The sequence below is a fragment of the Ambystoma mexicanum genome, chromosome 9 (genome assembly GCF_040938575.1).
Source record: "Ambystoma mexicanum isolate Mex_15411 chromosome 9, UKY_AmexF1_1, whole genome shotgun sequence".
In the NCBI taxonomy this organism is placed as follows: Eukaryota; Metazoa; Chordata; class Amphibia; order Caudata; family Ambystomatidae; genus Ambystoma; species Ambystoma mexicanum.
Genome location: NC_090931.1, coordinates 818,350,889 through 818,365,057, shown reverse-complemented (window position 1 = coordinate 818,365,057; position 14,169 = coordinate 818,350,889).

The window sequence follows — 14,169 nt, the reverse complement described above, 5'->3', positions numbered from 1 at the left end:
TCTGGGTCACCAAAGCCATCATGTATCATACATGATGTGTCTTGATTCATGGTTTGTCAGCAGGTGGCCCACCACTTCTGCTCCTGTGTTTCTTGGGTTTTTTGATGGTTTTGGAGTCACTCACTGTTTTTCACTATTTTAGGTGTTTTAAAAATAAGAGACATATGAGAAAGTATTTTTGAAGTTATACATATCATAGTGAGTAAGTATTGGGGCACGTTTAGTATTATGTATCAGGTAGTGGTGCTTATGTGCTTACAGGTGTCTAGAATGTGTTACTAAAATCGTTTTCCTACTGTCTGTATTGCCTATATATAATTTACAGAAAGGATTAGATCCACCTGCCTCAAAATTACATTTGTTGTTGCTATAGTATCATTGACTTGTTTAAAAAACCTTTATTTATGAAACACAGAGGCTTTAATTTGACATCTGAAACCTAACACTGGAGGGGGACGTGAGGGTGAGGAAAGTGCAATGGGGTCCATCCACAGCAGATGTGAGCAATGTGTTAGGTGGAGGTAATGGGTTTGCAGCAATCAGTAACAAAATGAGGATGGCTGGTTGAGAATGGTTAGGATCTGGAGTTGGGGGTGGGGTGGTAATCTGACAGTTTGCCTATGGTGGCAACATTCCCTGCACCGGCCTTGGGCCCCAGAAAGGGAAAGAAAGATAGAGAGAGAGAGGAGGTGGAAAAACCAGAGGGGAAGAAACAAAAAAGAGCCCTGCATTGACCCAGAGGGGCAAAAACTGGAGAATAGTCAAATTTATTTTTAGCCTCCTGAATTAAGATAGAAGAGTGTAAACATCCACTATATCTCTGGAGGAACCAGAAACCTCTCAAGCAGAACAATGCTTATTTTGTGGAGAGTGGGGACATATTGCACAGGTTTGCCCAGAAAAGATAAAGAAGGAGTTAATGAACACCCCAGAAAGGAGGTGGAAAATGGAGAAAAAGAAGTGAGAGACCTTTTAAAATCATCTCCCAGGTATGGCCTAAATGACCAGGAAAGGGTTGAGAGTCCCAGAGGCTACATTCCCAATTATATACTGGAATGCTTGGACCAACAACCTGGATGTTCCATCTTGGGATACCCAGCTGAAACACTACTGTCCGTCTAGCATAGGGGAAGGGTATGTGAAATACCTGAGGGTATCTCACCTAGCAAAACCTCAAGAGCCCCTTATTCAGGTGGCCAAGAAAGGAAGGACCTTCTCTTATCTCTACCTGAAAGGCATACAAGCGGAAAAAGATCACCTGGGTAGGGGAGCCCAGGGATATGCTCAGGAGAATGTCCAAAGGCAGATGTGGTATCTTGCCAGAGAAGGAGTAGTTTCGCACAATCTGGCAACATGGGAATACAAGACAGTACTGTGTATCTGGTCAGACCACTGTAGTATCACATTTATAGTGACTCCACCACTCCCAAAACTTAAGGTTCCCAACTAACCCAAAAGTATGACATGCCGGAATTTCAAAAACATTGACAGGGATCACTTAGAACAATGCATGGAAGAGATCATGAATAAATATAAGGGAGATGACTCGTGTGAGACCCTCATGACAAATCTGCTATTTCACACAAATAGGTTGGAGGACCAGAAGGCCCTGCTACAATCTAAAATAGTCAGATCCAACACCAAACACCAAATGTGGTTCACTGCCGAACTCGCAGAATTAAAAAAGGAAAAAAGAAAAAGGGAAAACGAATGGCAAAAAAAACCCTTTTACATCCAACAGGGAACTCTGAAGGGATAGTGAGAAAAAATATAAGAACAAGATTATAGGGGCCAAAGAAAACCATTACAATGAACAAATTCCAACTGCAGCAAACAACACCAGAAAACTTTTCAACATACTGAAATCAATAGAAAAACCTAGAGCAATCACACCGTTATTCACACCATCGCAGGATGAATGTGATAAAACTCAGATGGCATTCTTCCACAAAATCTCTAGTGCCAAGGAGTTAGTATTAAAGGCTCAATCCAACAAAGGGGGGCACTTTCGACACTGTCAACCATGACATCCTCATAAAGAGATTAGAAGGACTAGGAATAACAGACACCGCCCTACTATGGATCAAATCCTTCCTAACAAACAGAACCGAAACCACACGGATGAAACCTTTTAAGTCCAAACCAAACCTAGAGACTCCACTTGCGGAGTACCACAAGGATCATCTTTCTCCCAACTTCTATTCAACATCTACATGTACCTATTAATCAAACTCATCAAAAAACACGGCCTCACATGCTACAACTACGCCGCCGACACTCAAATAATCTTCAACATACAAGACACCCGAGAAGAAAACGCTACACTAGAGAATTGCCTCCGTGATATATTCAACTGGATGAACCTCAACCACCTCAAAATCAACCCAGGTAAAAGAGAGATAATGATTGTTTCAAAAAAGGAAGGAGACATCAGCTACATCCCCTGGCCAAGCAAACTCGGCACCACGCCAGCACCATCATCAACTGTAAAAAACCTACGTGTCCTGATGGATAACAACCTCACTCTAGAGCCACAAGTAAACGCCCTACTCAACAAATGTTTCTTCCTCCTGCGAGCAGCAAAAAGGATCCTACTGTTCCTGTCGTTCACCAACAAAACACTTACCATCATCGCTCTGATCATGTCCAGAGCAGATTACGCCAATAGCCTATACCTGGGCATGCCCGAACGACTTCTAAAAAAACTACAACGCATACAAAATGCGGCAGCCAGACTCCTCCTCAAGCTACCCAGAAGAGAATACATCACACCTGCGCTAAAAATACTACACTGGCTACCATTAAAACAGCGAATAAAGTTCAAGTCCATGTGCATCATGCACAGAGCAATACATAAGCAAGGCGCAGAATTCCTAAGCGACAAACTACGCCTACATCAACCAACAAGAACACTGAGATCAAGCCTAGAACCAAAACCCTATAACAGAAGAAAACTCAGAGGATCCTCTTTCTCTCACCAGGCACCGAAAACCTGGAATTACCTACCCAAGAATATACGGAACACAACAAACCATCTAGCATTCAGGAAACCCCTCAAATCATGGCTCTTCACAGCGTAACTACAACAGCGACGCACTAGAATGCCCAGCCTGGTAAACAACGATGAAAAACACCAACCTCTGACACTTCCGATACGGACATACACAGAACCTAAAGACCAGACCCCACGACAGACCATAAAATATTAAGGGAAATAGCCACTAAAAGAAGGTCACCATAGACAGATCGCATAGTCAGACCGAGACGAAAGCCCTTAAGCAACTCATCCACTGCCTCCCGGCCGTACCATATGGAAAACCCCAGTAGACACATTTAGATAGAAAGTTTGTGAGAGGAGACCACAACACCAGCTCCAGCACCCAAGGAGGAGAATAGACACCCAACCCACATTAATCAATCCATCAGCATTAGAACTCCTACAGAGCTTGCTAGAATAGAACGGCGAGGAGCATTAGAACAGTTACAGAGCGCGTTGGAACAGTACAGGGAGCGCCTCACACGAACCTAAAACCCTGCCAGGCTTAACCCCTTCGCCCACCCTGATGAGATTGGGAGGATTGGCAAGAGCCACACTCGAACAGAGTTCTGAATGTTAGCATGTTAAACTTCATACAACCCACTAACAAAAAAACTCAGCATTTCTGCAGACTTATCTCACTCAAAAATCTCACACAACCATCTCTCGCACAACAACCCGCACGCACTTCACAAAACTGTAACAACATATAAGCCACACCAACAGCACACAAGGACTGACATCAATCCGATACTCACACCAAAGCTCAGCACCCGGTGTATACCGAGTTGAAGCTGCCAACAGAACACCACTCCTCTCACTTTCCTACTCCCGCTCCACCTACTAACACATCCCACCTTCTCGTTTGCAAATCCGCCAGAACGCATGGGGACCAGCTGCATGGTGACAGTGCGTGGTACAAATACCTCTAACATTTAACATTTAACATTTATGTAGTCAACCCCTATTGGGAGCTTTAGCAGGACGTATCTGTGGAGTGTTACTTGTAGGCTCCTCCTTTCCATCAGAAACCCTGACTCCTCCTTTTTCTTGATCCGTGGCACACGCTGGGAAAAGGACGGGCACCTGGGGTAAGCAAACCCTCCTATCTTTCTTTTGAATCAGAGCTATGCTGCCCGGAATGGAGGGCAGTGCGCATGTGACTCATTTTCCTTCCTTTCCTTACCATTCCAGTTAAGGTGCCGCATGCGATTCGGTGCTTGCAATTAATGGTTGGACAGGACATAGGTGTCGTATTTTTTCTTCTACAGTTCCCCTTGGCCAGCAATTGGGTTTAGGTCCAAGGTGGACGCATATTCTTTCCTTGTACTATACACTAGTTACGTGTGCATCAGTGATGCTAGAGTGGTGTGGTGATACCCCTACTGGTGATTGGTGTTCACTTTTGTTACTTCTGTTTGTACTTTGTATGGTTTGCATACTGGTGATTCTGTTATCGGAGCTTATATGTTTTGTGTTTTTATCCACAGGGTCTGCAATTGTCTTTGGTCCTCAGGAAGGCGGTTTCCATCACTCCATACTGCCTAAACGCCTTTGTGAATGTCTTTTCCTGGCGTTTGTACCATATTAAGTTTTTCAGAATTCAAAAGGTTGGATTTGTATCCACCGTGTATTTTAGTATGCCAATTAATTTGACTGACTAATCAAAATACTTCCTGCAGGGAACACCCTGTTGTGTAATATATTTTCTCCAGTTCCCACTAGAGTTGGAGCAACCCCCTTCAGGACTGTATAGAATAGTTGCCCATGTCTTCGACCATGCCATCCTGCTCAACCATCTCTGTGATAACTTGGGTATCACCGAACAGGCCTTGGCTTGGCTTGGCTAACCTCTTTCCTTTCCGATTGACCATCCCAGGTCCAGCTTGGGTCCTTCCTCTCCTCTGTCTCTAACTCTACCTGTGGTGTTCCCCAGGGGTGTAACCTCTCTCCCTGGCTGTTCAACAAATACCTGGCACTTTTCCTTCTCTCATCTCTGTCCGTCTGTCTGCTACCAGGAGTGGTGTGCCACCAATAATCTCTGCCTCAATGCAAGTAAGACCAAGATGCTCCTCATTGGCACACCTGCTGCCTCCTTTCTAGTCACTGTCTGGCCAGCCTCTCTTGGCCCTCTTCCTGCTCCCACCTGTGAGGCTAAAAAACTCTGGGTCATCTTTGACTCCACACTCTCCTTCTCTCCTCACATCTCTGATGTCTCTAAGAAGTCAACTACCAGCTGCACCTCTTCAGAGTTATTCTTCCTTTCTTCTCCTTCCCCCAGAAGCTCACTGTCTCCAGAGCTCTGGTTCTCTCTAGGCTGGACTACTGCAACAGCCTCTTTCTAAATCTGCCTGCTTCTACGCTCCGCCCTTTGCAACTCATCCAGAACAGGACTGCGAGATCAGACTCCTCTGATCTCGGGCCCAGGTCCCCTCCCCCGCCAGTCGCACTCCTGCACTGCCTCCCTGGCAACCCCCGCCCTTCGGGACTGTCTTCTGTATCCCTACAGTCCCCTACCAGCACTTGCCACCAACTGGCCACACTTCTTACTTATTTATTCTATTATTGTTACTGTTGATCCCATGTACTGCACTGCCCCCTCGCACTTTTCCCCTTCTCCCTTCCCCTGCACTTGCGCGATCTCAATGATCACTGTCTGTCTTCCATCTGTTCCCACTCCCTTGCCTCGTTGCGCCTTGAAACACTTGTGTATAGGTGCGTTTTAAATGCCATATAATAGCCAAATAGTTGTCTTTATAAGAAAGTTTCACCAAAAAAAAACACGTTGTAAATTGAAATGATACTTTTTGATATGTACAGGCAGCCTTTATGTTATCTGTGTTTGTTTGAAGTGCAAAAAGAACACATTAACAGAAAAGATTCAATAGCAGAGCAGTTTGTCTTTTTGTGCATTAGCCAACAAGTGACACCTAACTTGTTGGTTAATGAGAACCCAAGTAATTACGACTAGTCCAAAAGGTAGATTCTATGTCAAGACTCGGAGGCTCAGATTATGCTCTGACTTCTCTTTACTAACTCGAGCAGCAACCATATAAACAAGATAAACATGGAAAACAAAATAAAACTACAAAGTCCAACGAAACCCAGTAATTTTTGTAGTTCGTTTTCCATAGGATAAGCAAAACCACGTGATCCATTCTTCCAATCAGTGTCACTTCTCCCTTATAACATCCCATAACTCTGAAGTCCTTCCTCTTTCTTTGCTGCTCGAGCAGCTGAGATAAGTACCTTTCATCTTACTGTAGAATGTTTTGAAGTGTATGTGTGTTGACTTTAATTACGAACGCTTGTCTGAATATGTTTTCGGTATACGCGTGCTTGAGTTAATACGCGCGTGGAACGTTGGCGGAGCATATCCGCGGGAAGGACGCGACGGGACCTTCGTTCCGGCGTCGCTTTCCTCGTTAGGAGGCACTGTGGGAAGTTCGCAACGGCGCGACGGGACCTCGGGAGTTCCGGCGCCGTTGCAAACTTACGCGTCAGTGAATGGAGATAGAGCGCAAGGCTCCTCACATAATTATACAACTCATTCAGTTCCCTGATGGTTACGGAGCTCCCGGGACTCCGCTATTCAGCCGTGTGTATTGTGGGGATTCACCGGCTTCTTTATTAGCAGCACGCCACCTAGTGGCTTAAGTGGGTACCGCAGGCAAGTGATCCCTGCACAGAGGACTGCAAGTCAGTCTAATATCTCATTCCTTATTCTGCCACTGAGGAGGAGGTGAGAGAGGCTTAGACCTTCGCCTGACGGGCTCAGTCCCAGGTAAGACTGCGGTTCTAGAAGGGCTCGCCTAGCTTCACAATACAGAGATTGACGGGGGCAGCCCAAGCAAACTGCAAGGCACTGTCACAGTATTCAGAGGCGGTGAAACCATGAGCGACTACACCGACGACTCTGACGGCCCTCATGTCAGTGGGCACCGCATGAGCGAAGCAGTTCAAATGCTGCAAAGTGCCGAAAGGCCCCGGGAAGAGAGGGGCATATTGCGAAGCTTGGCGGCTTTGTCCCAGGGCAAAGCTCGCAAAAAGAGAGGGGGAAGTAGACATAAAACCCGCAGGGGCAGTAACGCCCAGACCCCCCCGGGTTCACCCCACAGATCGGGGAAAAGGAATGCGAGATCCCGCGACAGACGGACCACTAGCTCGAGCGAGTCGGACGACGACTACTGCAAGAGCAGCTCTAGGTCTGAATTTTACACCTCCTCAGAAGACCAGTCCTCCCCGGAAGAGGAGGAGATCCAACCTAAAAAGAAAAGCAGGAGGGAACAGGAAGATCTTCTCAGGGAGGAGTTCGATCCCGATGAGCTCATTCACCCCAGGTCCAATGAATGGGATCCTCCGGAGAAGATCGCGGAATACCTTTGACGGCGCCTGCGGGCACCTTTAAGTAGGCAGGCCAGATCTAAATTGAAGGCCGAGTGCCCAAGGCCGAGAGTCCCGGATGGGGTAGCAGAGACCCCGGAAATTGATGAGAATTCTGACGTTCCTGGGCCGGTATGGCAGGGACGTGAAGAGGGGCATCGACAGATCCTGGCGGTCCTGTCAGGACAAGGTGCTGGACATGCTAGGGCCGGTCACCAAGATCTGGCAACTGGCCGAGGAGGCGAAGGCCAAGAAGGAGCCCATGGACCCAGGCATTATATCTGGCTGGGCTCAGAGAATTATCTGCCTGCTCGGTAACGCAAATACAGCATTGGCGACCGAAAGGAGAAGGTCGATCCTAATGAAACTGGACTCCAGACTAGGGGAGATGGCGACTTCCGAGCAGGCCACAGCCGCGAAGGGCAAGCTCTTCGGGGACTTGTTTATCAAGGACATGGCGAAATTCGCCAGTACTTATGTATCGATGGACAGGGCCCAATCTTCCCTGAAGAAGATTTTCGGTCGAAGAGTTTTCGACAAGGCTGGAGGAGGAAGGGGCCGCTCGTCCAGCCGTGGCCAGTACAGAGGCTCCTACAAGGACAGAAATTGGAGGCAAGAAGACCGAAGGTCCAACCCCTTCTTCCCTTCTATGGGAAGAGGCAGGGGCAGGGGTTGGAGGAACAACGGAAGGCAACACCACCAGAGTCCCCCAGGTGAGAGATGTGAAAGTGATAGCAAGGTCAAATGCAAGTATTCCTCCAGTAGGGGGGAGAGTGAAACTGTATGTAGAAATATGGGAGGAGTTGTCTTCAGACGCTTGGATAAGACAGACCGTAAGAGGGTTTCAGTTAGAATTCTGGCGGGAACCATATCAGGTAGTACGGCCAAGAAGGATACATTTCAGCAGAGAAGACGAGGTCCTGCTAGACAAGGAGGTGGTATTGCTAAGGGCAAAGAATGCAATCGGTCCAGCCTCAGAGGGACCAGGGGGCTTTATAAGCAATCTGTTTTTAGTCAAGAAAAGACACAAGGTCAGACCAGTGATAAACCTGAGGGGTTTAAATTTCTTTCTAGTGTACAGGCATTTCAAAATGGAAGGCATCCATCTTCTAAGGGATGTTCTCCAACAAGGAGACTGGCTAGCAAGGATAGATCTCAGGGATGCATATCTAACGATTCCTATCCGGCCAGAGCAGACAAAACTTCTTCAGTTCCTTTGGAAGGGACAGAAGTGGGAATTCAAATGTCTCCCCTTCGGGCTAGCGTCGGCGCCATGGTGTTTCACCAAACTCTTGAAACCTATAGTGACACACCTGAGAGAACAGGGGATCAGGCTAATTATTTACCTGGACGACATATGTCTAATGTGCCAGGACAGAGAAGTTCTAGTTCGACAGGTCCTGTTAACCACGGGATTATTACAACAGCTGGGTTTCCTGATAAATTCGGAGAAGTCACAGTTAGAACCAGCTCAAGATCTGGAATTTCTGGGGTTCAACTTAGAGACAACGCAGGGCACTCTCAGATTACCCCTAGCCAAAGTCAATTCAGTCAAGAGGGAGATCAAGGTCATGTTGGCGAAGCAAGAGGTTTCTCTGAGGGAAATAGCGAGGCTTATAGGACGTCTGTCATCTTCGATACAGGCAATATTTCCAGGCCCCCTGCATTACAGGGCGTTACAGAGGTTGAAGATCAGCCATCTCAGGAAAGGGTTTTCTTACGAACAGAAAGTAAAACTATCACAAGAAGCGAGACTGGAACTAGAATGGTGGTTCTGCCACATGGAAGCCTGGAATGGCAGGGCGATATTTGGCTCATCCCCGGACCTAGTGATAGAGTCCGACGCCAGCCGCTGGGGATGGGGAGCCAGATGCGGAGATCAGTCGACAGGGGGGAGATGGTCGAGACAGGAACTGGGTCTCCACATCAATTGCCTAGAGCTTCTAGCGGGCTCCTTCGCGATTCAGTGCTGGACACAGAAAGCGGCGAAATCGTCCATTCTTTTGAAAATGGACAACGTTTCGGCAGTCAGATATATCAATCGACTGGGCGGAACAAGGTCACAGAAGCTGACGGAGATGGCCAAGGAATTTTGGCAGACCTGTCTCCAGAAGGGGATAAGCGTGAGAGCAGAACATTTACCGGGGGAGCTCAATCTGGTAGCAGATTGGAACTCAAGATATCTGAAGGACTCCAGCGACTGGCAGCTGGACGACTCAGTCTTCCAGGAATTAATGCGCCGCAGAGGTCCCTGTCAGACGGATCTCTTTGCTTCCAGGTTGAACAGGAAGCTTCCCAAATTTTACAGTTGGAGACCGGATCCGGAAGCGACAGCAACGGAACGCTTTTCTCCAGGTCTGGGGACCAGCAAGGGAATACGGGTTTCCCCCATTCTCCTTGATAGCACGCACAGTTGCGCAGGTCAGACTTCAGTTAGCAACAGTGATTCTGATAACACCAGACTGGAGAGGCCAAGCTTGGTTTCCGGACCTTCTGGAACTGTCGTTCGAAGCCCCTATTCGGCTGCCGGCCAGGGAGGATATCCTGCTGAACCCGGCAGGAGAGATTCATCCATTGGTCAGGTCAGGGAGCCTAAGTCTTCTGGCTTGGGCGATTTCAGGGAGAACTGGTCTAAGCCAGGACTTTCAGGCACAGCTCAGGAATTCATCAGGGAGTCTTGGGCTCCAGCGTCAGGCAAGGCATATAGAGTGGCATGGCATAGATGGAGTAATTGGTGTCTGGAGAGACGGGTTGATCCCGTATATACAGATGTAATACACATAGTGAATTTTTTGGCAGCGCAGGCGAAGGCCTACAGGACCATTAATAATTATAGGTCAGCGATTTCAGCAGGCCATGCGTACATAGACAACAAGCCGGTAGGGGAGCATCCCTTGGTATGTAGGCTTCTGAAAGGCATTAGGTGTATGAGACCCCCAGCTCCCAAGTACGCTCGTTTGTGGGATGTGAGTATAGTTTTAAGAATGTTTCAGAGTTGGCTGGACAATGAATTCTTGTCTCGGAAAGCACTATGGGCTAAGTTGACTACCCTTCTGTGTCTTATTTCTTGTAAAAGGGTCTCGGACGTGAGAGCTTTAGAAACGAACAGAAAGTCTTTTTCCCCTTCAGGGGTAATATTTTTCATAACAAGGAGAACTAAGACGAATATTAAGTCTGCAGAATACATGGCCATCCCGGACAAGCCTAAGCTGTGCCCAGTTAGGTGTTTGAAAGTGTACGAGCGGAAAACAAATGAAGTGAGGCCCGTGGGTGTAAACCAGCTACTAATAGCAATTAGGAAACCTTTTAGAGCAGTAGCATCAGCCACCTTAGCTAGATGGGTCAAGTGGTGCATGGCCGAGGCAGGTATAGACGTACAACAGTTCGGGGCACATTCTACACGGGGTGCAATGGCATCGTCCGCCTTTTTGGCAGGGGCTCGTCTGGAAGATGTCCTAAAGGCGGCAGACTGGTCTAATGAGGAGACCTTTAAGAGTTTCTATTTTAGACCAGTGGAGCGAGTAGCATCGTTGGTGGTAGGTAAGCTTTAAACGAGCATAATCTGAGCCTCCGAGTCTTGACATAGAATACAGATTTTCCACACATTCGTTACAGAAAGTCATGATTCTATTAAAGACTCGGAGGCGAAAGATTATTCCACCCAATTTCAATCGCTACGATATAAGTAATTTTATCATGCTGTAATAATGCAATTTTGTTGGAAATATGCAATTTTGTCTTGACTTATAATGGTATTACTATGTGATTGCCCACCCGTCTATGAAGGGATTTCTAACGATTTATGTTTGTTTCAGGAGCGGAACAGAAAAAACGACAACTTGAAAAGTTTGGCTGGAGCAAGTCGCCTACCGGTTGGGGCGCGAGTTTGTCGGTGCAGCGAAAGAAAGAGGAAGGACTTCAGAGTTATGGGATGTTGTAAGGGAGAAGTGACACTGATTGGAAGAATGGATCACGTGGTTTTGCTTATCCTATGGAAAACAAACTACAAAAATTACTGGGTTTCGTTGGACTTTGTAGTTTTATTTTGTTTTCCATGTTTATCTTGTTTATATGGTTGCTGCTCGAGTTAGTAAAGAGAAGTCAGAGCATAATCTTTCGCCTCCGAGTCTTTAATAGAATCATGACTTTCTGTAACGAATGTGTGGAAAATCTATATTATGCATATGCGCAATCACTGAGAGGGGATGTGGCCACTCATACTTTCCAACTTTGATCCTGTCTATCTTTTGCCTGCTGGCTCCAACAGACCACTGGCACACACCAGGAGTGATGACATCAGCTGGCACCCGGCTGACTGTTCAAGTGCTACTGAATATACACCTGTGTGGTGCTAAAGTCATGCTTTATACCTGTGGTACTGAGAGGACAAGAGGGATTTGATTATTTTTTAACAGCAATTCGTATGTCTTTCTGTGGTGGGCTAATGCTTGTATTGTAAGGGGTATGGAAATACAGACCAGGAAAAAAAAAACGCATACGGACTGTTGAGCCAGCGTTTTTTTCTCCACTAATTTGGGAAGAACAGTGCTGATTTTCAGATATACAAGTAGCATGTGAATGTGTCTTTGAAGTATTCATTTCATGTCTACATCCACGTGGCCAAATGTGTTTAAAATGCAAACTGGTACCTTGCTATCCAAAGACCCTCTTTTTAAACGTATAACACTGGGAGGGATGTTTTCTGTGGTTACATATCGAAGCATTTTTGTTCAAATATAATTGTATTTTTTTTGGTATCAAAATCAAAAATCATGGGATAGCCGATGGCTTTAGTAACAACAGTTACTGTTGCCCAATGAAAAAGGACTTGAGCTGGCATAATGAAAAGGGTGAAAGTTGGCTCTGCAAAAGTATAACCTTCGATGGGAGGTCACTTACAGCTCTCTGCATCAGGCACCCTTCCCACTGGACTATACTGCTTGTGTTAGACTCCTTGGCCTGTAGGCTGAATACAGTTCTTTGCTGCAGGCACATGTCCTCGGAAACTATTTTGCATAGACTGGAACTTGAAGGGATCCCCGCAGTGAACATAGAGATCCACCCACCCACCTTGTCTATTTTACCTGGACTGGGAATTGATGTGATTGGAACCTGTAATCTGCAGATTACTCACATAGTTCTTCATGAAGTCAATTGACCAGGGGGATGCTGGTTGTATGCTGAACACGGCATGGGTAATTAGACCCTTGAATCATGATAGGGAACTATATATATATATCTATATATATACATATATATAGATATATATATATATATATTCACATTCTCTGAAGACCTCCTCTTTACAAAATACACAATTTCTTAGTTTATCAAGAATACATGATTGTAATGCATTCAAACGGAACGTTGATAAGACGCAATGTCAATTCAGTACTTTTTTTTATATGTCCTATGCAGTCTAATACGAGATCATAAATACGGAGCCTTAAACAAGACCGGTGAAGGTTGAAACACGTGTTGGCAAATTGGCTGTCCTTTATGAACTATGCAGTTTGGTTTTGAAATTCATAAATAATAACCCTCATTTTTCAGATTATCATGTGTGTGGTTATCCATTATTTTCAATACTGAGACTTGACCTTGGTACTTTGGGTGTAAGGGATACATTTGCTTGTTAGCTTTTTGGTCATACGAGGTGGATTAGGGCAATTTCCACTTAATTTCCCATGCAAAAGGAGCCAGGTCTTTTAGGAGATAAGTAAAGGTCGGGTGCAGGTAGAGCGGTCTTGCTTCTTGCCCCTTTGCTTTTTTGCAAAGTAAGTGAATTAGACCCTGAAGAAAATGCTCTATTCCTACAGCATTTTCTAAACTACTGCTGAACCCAATCGTTTTCAATTGCAAAATACATGTTACACCAGAGACCTCTCTTGGCCGTCACGTTTAAAATTTTGAGAGTCCTGCCTCAGCATGCCCCCTCTAACACTCACCAATCTGCCAGATGAGAAGTTGTGTCAGTCCCGCCCTGGAAGGAAAGAGACACTTGCACTTTCACACCTTCTGCTCAACCTGCATACAGTCAAAGAACTGACAGGAGCCTTGCTTTAATGATCCTTTGGATGACTATCTGAAAACGACATGTCTGAATGGCACACATAGTTAAAGCAACACTTAATGCCTTTTGAAGGGGAAACTATTCGACTTCTATTGATTAAATATTCAACTGAAGCTGACTATCTCTTTATCGCCCAGGATTTGGCTGAATACTTACCTGAACCTGAATTTCGGTACACCCCGTACCCCAGCCAAAACCCCAAGGGACATGCTGGGGACTTAGTCATATGGGAGCCACAACAAAAATGTGCGAAGGAGCCTACCTGCGCAAACCCACTGCAGCATTTATGGATCTGTTTGAATACTTGATATGCAATTAGCCAGGTGTATGATGCCATCTATAGAAGATCTGATATTTCATTTTCATTAGTTGTTCACTAGAGTTGGTCTCAGCTGCCCTGCACCAAACTGTTTCTAAGTCCTTGTTACCAATTTGGATAGTGTGAACATGTGCTCTACCTTCCCCTTGGGGTGTGTTGTCGGTTGACCATGGGGACCAGCTGCCAACACCCACTCCGTGACGCAAGGCCCAGGGATGTGTGGAGAAGATTATCTGATCACCTTGGCACTCCGAGGTCAGAATGCAGGGGCTTATCGCATTGGTGCCAGAGTCATATCTGGACCTATGAAGGACATACAGTATATTGCCGAAGGTGTTCATAAAGTTAGGAGTCTTG